The 11,354-nt window shown below is 35.9% G+C and overlaps 1 non-coding gene across 1 annotated transcript; it reads left to right on the top strand.

Moving 5' to 3' along the window:
- Positions 1 to 11,047: 11,047 nt before the first annotated feature.
- TRNAR-UCU (transfer RNA arginine (anticodon UCU)) lies at positions 11,048 to 11,119 on the top strand. The gene has a single exon. It is a non-coding gene; the product is annotated as a tRNA-Arg (tRNA).
- The last annotated feature ends 235 nt before the right edge of the window (positions 11,120 to 11,354 follow it).

Raw genomic sequence — 11,354 nt, 5'->3', positions numbered from 1 at the left:
AACAGCAGTGGGCTCAGAATCGACCCCGGGGTACACCAAAAGATATTCCTCAGGAGAGCATAGAATTGATCCAACACGAACAGACTGGATGCGATTGCTCACATAATTTTCAAACCAAAAGGAGTTGATATTGGCTTCAGCTAATTTACTTATTAGAATTTGGTGATGAACGCTATCAAACACTTTGGACTGATCCAATATTAACAGGAGTGATAGTTTTCTATTTTCTGTGTTTTCATATATTTTATTGGTAACCTTAAGTAGCGCAGTTTCCGTTGGAAGGTTAGATCTAAAACCATGTTATTCGTTAGCTAGTAAGTGGTTTGAGTCAAGGAAAGCCATTAGTTGAATGTCAATTATTTTCTCGTGTATGATAGTGATGAGAGGCAACAGAGAAATTGGTCTATAATTTCCAACGTTCTCAGTGTCTCCACTTTTGTAAACGGGAACTACGTAAGGATGTTTCCAAGGGTCAGGATAGTCACCTGTAACAATTGAGGTGTTGACAATAACAAGAATGTAGAAACTGTAACGAGCAGAGTCCATCAAAAATCGAAACTGAATTCCGTCAGAACCACAAGTGTGTTCGGGTTGAATCAGAGTATCTATATCAAGTGGTTGAGGTCTGAATTTATTTCTTGTAAATAATGATGTGGAGGGCTGATTATAATGGAGTTGATTGGTACTGCAGATATTTTCCTGCGACCTGGCGTACGTTCTCTTTCCTATATTAGCAAAATATTTATTAAAATCTTCTACTCTCTTCTATGCATCAATGTCTACGTTTTCAAGTGACCCAGGAGACTTTTTGTTTGGAGGTGTTATTTTATTGATGACATTTCATGTTTCCCTCATGTTATCCTTATATTCAGAGAATTCTTCCTTATAATAGTTTTTCTTCTTATTGGACAACATTGTTTTGAAGTTTTTCTTCTCCCTTTTGTAATCATCTTAACATGCGGGTCTTGTCTATTTAATTTAAATTCCTTTGGTATACTGTCTCTAAATCACATTGCATCTTTAATTTCGGTGTCGATCCAAGGGGCAGGGGGCCTTCTCATCACTTTCGTAATAGAAGGAGCACAGACGGCCAAACAATTCATAAAAAAATATGAGCCTGATAGTGTACGTCATCAGAAAATAAAATTGTATTCAAGAACCTAGAATTATGAGAGGTTTGTTTCTCAAACCCATGGAACCGAACAACAATCATAGCTCTCGTTGAGGGCATGGCAATGACGGTATACACAGCCTGTGATAAAGGAAGGAAATTTTTTATATTGAATTGTCCTCCAAAGGTCCTCAGTGTGCCGTGGTCTCACGAGTTCAGTGTCAGTACCTTCACCCTCAAATGGTGTCTAACAGGGATACACCCCCCCCCTCTCCAACAATCACTACGGTAGATAGAGAACTATGGGATTTCAATAAAGCTTCTATGTAATTCAAGGAAAAGCCACGATTCGCTTATACATATAATATCAATATTCCTATCATTTATTAATAATTCGATATCATCAAAATTACCTAGGAGGGATTGGGCATTTATATGTTCATATGTTCATCGGTGAGTCGATCTGTAATTTGCCATAATCTTGATTTGTGTCCATACTCCCTACACCTTTCAAATCTAATCCTGGCATTGAAAAAGAACATGACTGAATTCGCCGCAGTTATGACAAGGGCGACGACGTGATGGATTCTCTGCTTGACCTCTCCGAGTTAGCTCGTATTGACGACCGGTAGGATTAGCAGCTGAGTTTCCTCGCCATCCCTTATTTGAGGAGGAGCTGTGACGACCATGATGATCATCCTCAACAAAAAACTGGCTATTTCTTCTTCCACTCCCATCTCGTTGTGCTGTGAAATGTCTTCGTGGACAATCCTGAATATTTTTTACAGCACTTTGGTAGCTCATGTCCATATTTCTGAATCTCGGCGCTCTGCTTCCTTTCGTGCGCGTTCTTTTGTTGTTAGCAACACCTTGCGAGCCTGCAGAAAATGGGACAATTACTTCCTGACGCATAAAAGTGTCCCAGTTGCCACGTAATTTGAAGAAAGGACATTGTTTAGAGATGATATTTAGCAATCTGTTGACTCCCAATCTGGTAGTAGTAGTTAAGTATACCTTAGTTTTACCAGACCACTGAGCTGATTAACAGCTCTCCTAGGGCTGGCCCGAAGGATTAGACTTATTTTACGTGGCTAAGAACCAATTGGTTACTTAGCAACGGGACCTACAGCTTATTGTGGAATCCGAACCACATTATAGCGAGAAATGAATTTCTATCACCAGAAATAAATTCCTCTAACTCTTCGTCAGCCGGCTGGGGTAATTGAACTCCGGCCCATCGAGTGACAGTCTGAAGCTCAACCGACTCAGCCATCGAAGGGCTGTTAGTAGTAGTAGTAGTAGTAGTAGTAGTAGTAGTAGTAGTAGTAGTAGTAGTAGTAGTAGTAGTAGTAGACAGATCCAGCCAGCCTTGCGCTGGCACCGGCTCTTGCTCTTAGAGCAGCCCGTAAGGGTAAAAATTAATGTTGTGATCAATGAAATTATGGTCAAGAAATTAAAAATTGAACAGGCAGGATTGCAAACCCTTTTAAATTTTAAGGTGTACATCATTTTGAGAGAAAAAGTGATAATAGCGAGTTCTGGCAAGTACTAAATGGCCAGTGAGTGACTTCTCAATTACGACTACGGCTCAGCGACGACTGACGACGACTCTGACCCCCAATCTGTTGAAGAAATTTACTTGGATCTCACTATTGACGTGCAGACACATCTGATCGATTTCACTTCTCCCAAGTCTAAATTGTAAATTTGTTTTGATCGCTGATATCCCATTATTAGCTACTCCAAGCTGCAAGTTGACCATTGTTTTTTATTATTTCATCAAACTCTTGGACTCTCAGGACTGGGTGCGAGTTCACATATGTGAATGTTCATGTCCTCCTTTATCTGATTCAGACTTGCAACAAGAGAAAACAAGTAAAAAATGCGCCGGAGTTTCTTCGGCACAATCGAGTTTTCTGCACAGCGTATAATCAAGGCCACCGAAAATAGATCTATCTTTCGGTGGTCTCTGTATAATGCTGCATGAGCCGCGGCCCATGAAACTTTAACCACGGCCTGGTGGTGGCCTGTCTTATATCGTGGCCAGACGCACGATTAAGACTAAATTTAACCTTAAATAAAATAAAACAACTTCTAAGGCTAGAGGGCTGCAATTTGGTTTGTTTGGTGATTGGAGGGCGGATGATCAACATACCAATTTGCAGCCATCTAGCCGCAGCAATTTTTAAGATCTAAAGGCGGACAGAATAAGTGAGGACGGACAGACGAAGCCATCTCAATAGATTTCTTTTACATAAAACTATAAGTCTATGGAAAATATCTTCTAACTGATTTTACCCAGTATAGTTTGGAGACCGTAGTAAAGAATGCAGTACTTGGGGCCCATTGAAGTTTTCCTAAATCCAACATTTGATGAGGTCGATGTTTGCTTCGTATATGGTTCGGACTAACCATTGCTTTTTCAAATCAGATGTCCTAACCATTGCTTTTTCAAATCAGATGTCCGAATCGTAGTAAGGTTAGTATCCCCCAAAAGTAGGGTTCCCCCAGATGGAGAACAGGTAAGTCCTAGGAATGCATCTGGTGCCCGATGATTAGCAGTTGTTTCCTGAAGTTGCTCCACCTTCTCTTCCAGCGATGAGAGATGATCGTTCAATTTACTGATCGTGACATGAGCAGCATTTAGTACTTCGTTTAATTCATCAATTTCTAGGTCTCGGATGTTCAGTCTCTATCTACAGTAAGTTCCTCGATGCCCTTCGTAGTATTTCCTGACGTTATTTCATGGTTTGAATCGTTGCTTTCAGAAATGATCTGTCGAGAAGTCAGGTTTTTTTTTTCATTATCATATCGATCAATTCTTCTTTTATAACCCAGGCCTTTGTGATATCAATATCACAACAATGCTTTTGTAACCTCGCTTTCCTATGGTTTGAGTGGAGGAACTCCCAAGTGGGATTGTTTAAAGGCACGGGTTTATTAGATGACATTATAGTCTGAGAATTCTGTTTGGAATCTGTAGTGTTTCAAAATTATTCCGGCGTCCTCCGCGCGGGAATATTTTGTGTAGAGCTTTGTAATTAATGACGTCAACAATACGTCATAGCACTCATACTGCGCATGCGCGGAAAAAATAAAATTTGAACAAAGTCTCGGATACCAAGAGAATAAATACTTCCCGTTAAAAATATTACAGAAGTCTAGAGTTAAAATAATAAGCAGCGCTAAATTCCATTGCACTGCACTCCATTAAGGTAAGAGAGATTCGACTGTCAAAATGCTACTGGTAGTAAATGCACAAAATGTTGGACAAAATGTTGAGAGAGAGAGAGAGAGAGAGAGAGAGAGAGTTACTATTATTATTCATTATTAATAATGCAAGATTTTCATATATAATACTAATTCATCAATTAAGAGAAATTACCATTCTCTCTCTCTCTCTCTCTCTCTCTCTCTCTCTCTCTCTCTCTCTCTCTCTCTGTGATGAGTGTGTGTGCGTGTAAAGAAGCCAAATGACTGGATATTCCCAAGACCCCAAGTATAGGTTTCGTTTACGGGAATGGTAACTTATCCCAATCCTTAAGTACACTGCCTTCTCTGCAGTAAATTGTAGCGTTAGCGTGATCGTATCAGTATCAGACCTGAGAACTCGTATGCAGATACAGTCCTTATTTACAGAGCTTCAGTTTATTGCTGAAAGGGTGTTTTATGTTTTAGGGTCTTTTCTTGATTATACAAATTTAGCTAAATCCTATATCACTTTTATCAATTTTAACGAAAGTACAGATACGTTTTGTTTGATAATTTTAATGTAGCTGTTGTTTTTGTGTTCATGAGGTATATCTACTATTTCTGTATTCTTCTCAGACTTATTGTTTTCAGTATTTCTATTTCTCAATATTTTTACTTATTTGTACATTACTATTATCCATTCGTTTTAGGATAATTCCTTTTGATATTCAATATATTTTCGTTTTCTATCAGTATATTCATAATTTGAAAATCCATCCATTACTATCAAATATTAGTATTTATGCTGCATATTTTGCAAATGTTTCCCAAGAAAACAATAATGGATGAATCTAGTGTCTCACAAAAAGAATCAAAGAGGCTACAGGACCTTCAGAATTAAAGGAAGTGGCAAAGTAAAGCAATCGAGAAAGGCTCTTAACAGGTGAAGACCCAAAACTGGATGCTGTGCAGGAATCTGGTAGGAGAACTGTAAGTACGTACATGGATGAATTGTCCACCAGTTATGGGAAATTGCATATAAAAAATTATACACCCACGGGGATAACAACAGGCAGAAAATGAATGATTAATACCAAAAAAAAAAAAAAAAAAATATATATATATATATATATATATATATATATATATATATATATATATATAAGGGCAATGCAGTTGTTAACTTCCAACTTATTATATGCCTTTCAGTCACGTAGAAGCTCTTAAAAGGAATGAAGAGTGAGGAGCTTGACAACTACCTGTAGACAAAGAAACAGATAAAATGCAACAGGAAATGCAAAATAACTGAAGACCACCTTCTCATAGATAAGATGGTAATGAAGAAAAGGAAGGAAGATAAACCTTGGCATGGATGGACTGTAGGAAGAAATTCGACACTGTCCCTCACTTGCGTGTGACTCAAATTTGAAGATGTGCAGAGGTGCAGACAAATGAGTAACCTTACTTTCCAACAAACTGAAACAGTGGAAGGCAACCCTAATAGCATCCTGAATCACATCAGCAGCGATAAATATCAAAGAGGAATCTTCCAGAGATGCACTATCACCACTGCTGTTCAGACACCATGGTACCAATGACAATGGCCCTCAGGACAACTAAGAATGGGTACCAACACTTGGAAAGACTAGACATAGCCATCAATCGCCTAAAGTTCGTGGATGTAATCAAGCTATACTATATGGAAAAAGGGTAAGAGCCAGAATTCTCTTGTACAGCCAGTCCAATTCATAATAAGATATGAAAATGGAGTTGGACACTGATAAACGTTCGGTTATAAATATAGTGAAAGAAACAATATCCAATGAAAAGAATCCAGTTCCCAGATGAGAAAAATCATCAAGAATATAGAAAAGGCTGCCTACAAATACCTGGGAATCCTAGAGGCTGAAAATGTCCAACACCAGGAAATCAAACTAAACACCAGATGGAAATATTTTCCAAGATTAGGCAATCTCAGCCCAAACTCAATGGTAGAAACATTGTGAAGGCAATCAATACAAATGTCGTGCCAGTAGTATGATATAATGTTGGAATACTAAACTTGACAAATGAGGACGTTGAAAAACATAAACAGGAAAACAAGAAAAAGGATGACCATCGATAAATCACTACATCCAGGAGCGAGTACAGCAAGACTTTACTTTCAAGAGAAGGGGAAATGTATTGGAAGGTGTGGAGAACTGTATCAAAATTAAGAAAAGAACTCTTGGCAGTACCTTAGGCATTGGAATAAATGAATTGTTGTTTACAGCTTGGAATGAAAAATTTGTTTCTGTCCAGCAAGAACCTGAAGTATGTGGAATGGATCACTACCCAAAGCAGAGTGAAACTGCAGATCAAACAAATGTACTGTATAGCAAGAACAAAGGCATACTCTGGGTGTAACTGGAGATGCAACTTGGCAATGGCTGAAGTGGGGAGAGTTAAAGAAAGAGATTGGAGACATGTTAATGGCAGCAAGACCAAACACTATGTGCAGTTGATAGTTACGTACCAAAAATAAAAAAGATATACATCCACATGACCAAATATCAAATTTGTTCAATAGACCATCTAAAGTCAAAGTCCAGCATTTGCTCACAATGAAAATAACAGAGGACCCGGCACAGTCGCCAAGAGCATGCATTAGGAGATCTGACAAGAAAATAGTCGACCATGTACAACTAAGTGGTACAAATCTATACCCGGAAAAAAAGACTATTGAGAAAATATTAATTAAGGTGCTCTGGGACTATGATGCAAAAACGGACATTGCGATGCTATTCAAAGACCACAGTTATTCCTGGTAAATAAAGAGACCCAGGGAGTATCGCATATAGAATTGACTATACCTTGGGGAACAAGTATTAAGGATAAAGGAAGATAAAAGTCAGTAAAGTACCAAGATCTAGAGAAGGATATAAGGAGTGGAAGTAATAACTGTTATCCAAGAGGACCTTAGGAGACCGAGAGAATCAGGAGAGGATCAGAAGCACAAACCTCGAACAAGTATATTGTTGTACAGCAAAGAATGATTAGAGAATGTTGGAATCCTAAGAAAATAGGGTATAGGGACCAAATCCTCAGCATGAATTTTGTACACGAGATCCAGACTATGAGACACTAACGTAGTAAGATTCTTAGAAAATAATAATAATAATAATAATAATAATAATAATAATAATAATAATAATAATAATAATAATAATAATAATAATAATAATAATAATATATGAAGGTAAGCCCTCTTTTAAACAGGTCTTATTAAAAGGATGGCTGTATTGTACGAATTTATCTTATATAGTGTCTTTTCTATCCTCCTTATGATTTGCTTTTCAGGCTCAGCGATGTTAGTCAGTAACTGGCCGATATTCATGTTGGAAAAGGACAGTGTGCGGAATATTGGAAGTCTTTTATTAAAATATCCAATCAGAAATTAATATTGAAGTCTTTTATTAAAATATCCGATCAGAAATTTCTGATTGGATATTTTAATAAAAGACTTCAATATTCCGCACACTGTCCTTTTCCAACATGAATATCGGCCAGTTACTGACTAACATCTTTGAGCCTGAAAAGCGAATCATAAGGAGGATAGAAAAGACACTATATAAGATAAATTCGCATAATACAACCATCCTTTTAATAATAATAATAATAATAATAATAATAATAATAATAATAATAATAATAATAATAATAATAATAATAATAATAATAATAATAATACGACTTTGTCGACCAAATGAATATTTCTAACGAAAACTTTCATCAGCAAAAATAAATAAAAATAAATTTGTTATTAGCACTGACCTTAAAATTCTGTAGGTCATTAATAAAAAAAGCATTTATTCTTCTCAGCCTGTAAGGAAATTAAATTATTACAGAAAAATTCGAAACAGTAATTAATAACGGACATTCGCGTAGCAACCTGTATAAAATAAGATCAAAGTAGGAAAGATGTAAATTAACTGTCAGAAAAATTCATATGATTAAAAGACTTCCAAGGGAACGATTTTGTAGCAATTGGCGGAGGAATAGTTTTCCACGTAATTAAAAGAAGGAATTGCTAATCAGATGGTAGATTCGATACTGAATAAAGAAAACAGCAGTTATGACCGCAAGAAAATAAAAAAAAAACTTACTTTTTATCTGACATTAAAATGAGATTTTTAAATTTCCCAGAAAATAAAGTTTGAACATTAATATTATTTGATGATATATAATGTTAACAATTTATATTTCTTAATTATCCATATTTAGGAAAAAGAGAGGAATTGAAATTGACAAGTATCTGAATAATATTCAGTGCAAAATTTCGATGGATTTTTACATTTAAAGCTTTTATTGATTTTAGGATATTAGACGTAAAAATATATTTTTAATTAATTTGACGCTTCACTGAAAGGGCCATAGTAAAAAACAAATATATTTTATAATATTTCGACTGATGAGAGAGAGAGAGAGAGAGAGAGAGAGAGAGAGAGAGACTGTATTTCAGCCGTTCAGCCAGTATGTAGCTAGTTTCATTTCCCCGATTTTTGAAGTTTGACCACAAACTACTTTTATTCTTCATTCCGAGCATAAGAAAATGCAAAAAGTTGCAAAGCCCGTAGCTGGAGCTGCACACCCGTAAGGTTACAAAGAATACAATTTCCAAATTAAATTGATACGTACTGCTCTCTCATATTGCAAAGATTTTTTTTTTTTACTTTGCTTTCAGTCTGCAAAGCAGAGAGGATGCATGACTCTATTCTATATAGGAGAGAATGTGATTTTATTCTGTCGACCAAAGGGAATATGATTTTATTCAACTAAAATGTGCACTGATAATCCTAGAGGTGGAAATGTAGTAAAATCAATTCCAACGGAATATGAAATGTTGCAGAGATGAATCATAAGTAGATTTCCTGTTTTATATATATATATATAGTATATATATATATATATATATATATATATATACATACACACACTGTATTATATTTATTATCATATTATATTTATATGTACATATATAATATATATATATATATATATATATATATATATATATATATATATACAATCATGAAGCTACAAATGTCGCTTCATATCAAATTTACGCTAGCTCGGGAATATCCCGATGGGGAATGATCGCCGAAGGGGAATTTATAATAAGTGATAAATGAATTGGTACTGCCGGGTCGCGATCACGACACATAACTTATCCAGCAACTCCAGTCGACGTTCTACCACTGAGCTATCAGAGAGGATTCTCCTTTGGTGATCATTCCCTATCAGGATATTCCCGAGGTAGCGTGAATTTGATATTAAAGCGACATTTGTAAAAATTTCATTATGATTGTATATAAATCATATATATGATAAAATTTCATACATATATATATATATATATATATATATATATATTATATATGTATATATACTGTATATATATATATATATATATATATATATATATATATATATATATATATATATATATATATTTATATATATATATATATATATATATATATTTATATATATTATATATATATATATATATATATATATATATGTATGTATATGTATATATATATATATGTGTGCGTGTATGTGTGATTGTGAGTCTGTAGACGTTTGCCTGTTCATGAGTATATGTATATGTATGGTTCCTTCTAACCTTGGTGTTTTTACTGTATAAATATTTTTTCTACTTAATTGACCAAAGTGTAAACCCTTGTATACCAACAGATACCAATTCCATCAGCATGCAGGGCACAGTGAAACCATTCCCTATTTGATGTGGGACCGATCTCGCACAACGAATTCAAAGTCCTTTAATGGTGACCCCAACATTGTTTCGGTTGGTAAAGGGAATTTTACAAGTCTCTTGGTATTTTTACGTATGTCAAGTAGGTTTAGTGATGTGAATCTGTTTCACTTCAGGGAAAAGGCGAATTCTGTTGGAACAAAAATTATGTGAAGGATATAAAATGGTACTATGATAATGGACATTTTCAATCCCATTATGATGTTCAGAACCCTTTCTATAAAACACGTCAATTTAACTACGTGATTTTCAAAGAATAACTGTACATAAAATAAAGAATGGCTCTCCCAGTAACGGAAGATAGTACAGGGCTATAGGCAAAAGACCGCCATTAAGGAAGCGTATCATGACAGGATGTATAATTATCATAATAAAAACCTATATAGAAAGTCTGTGTGTGTGTGTTTTTTTAGAACATACAAAGGCTACTCACAAATGAAGCTACTCATATCAAAGTATTTTTCATATTGGTATTTAACCCTAACTGCCAAAGCCCTGCTGTGACCCAACTATCGCCAAAAGAAAGGTTCTGGCTAAAACCCGGCTGGCGGCAGCGATAAGTTCGTTTCCCTTTTTAAAAGTTTATTGTTAACATGCAGACTTCTATCATTCATACAAACATACTCACGCAACGGAAACTGATCTTTCCTAGATAGTGACTCGAGGGTTTTCGGGGTCGTTAAGATATATATAGTACTAATATTTCTTGGGTGTCATTATCTTTATGATATTTACAGTCTTTTGTTTATGTTTTACGGTAATCGTCAAGGAGGGTTAGATTTAACCTCCTTGGTAATCCCCAACAGGCTTGTACTAAACACGCCGCAAAGGTGGAAAAATACCGGGTTAAGATCTTGGGGTCACTCACTATGCAGGAAAGTTCAGAAAACTGATCCTGGCGGTGTTGGTTGGTTCACAAAAGTGTAGTCCTCTTGGCGCAGTGGAAGCGCGCTGGACTTCTAATCCAGAGGTCACGGGTTCGAATCCCGTAGGAGATGATCATGTATCGAAAGCTTGAAACAACCTTTATATTTGGCGTTCGAGCTGAGATCTCGCAGAGGCCGGACTTGTCACCAAGTGCTCTGCTCTCTGAGACCCGATACCAAAGCCGGTTGGTTCTTAGGTTTACATCGAAAATGAACGGAATTATCAAGAAGATCAATTCCTTTGGAATACAGTTTTCATGTTATCCGCTCTACGAGTTAGCATGCAAGGTAATTTTTGAAATTAAAG

This window comes from Macrobrachium rosenbergii, chromosome 54 (genome assembly GCF_040412425.1).
Source record: "Macrobrachium rosenbergii isolate ZJJX-2024 chromosome 54, ASM4041242v1, whole genome shotgun sequence".
NCBI lineage: Eukaryota > Metazoa > Arthropoda > Malacostraca > Decapoda > Palaemonidae > Macrobrachium > Macrobrachium rosenbergii.
This window is presented reverse-complemented; position numbering and strand designations above follow the sequence as displayed.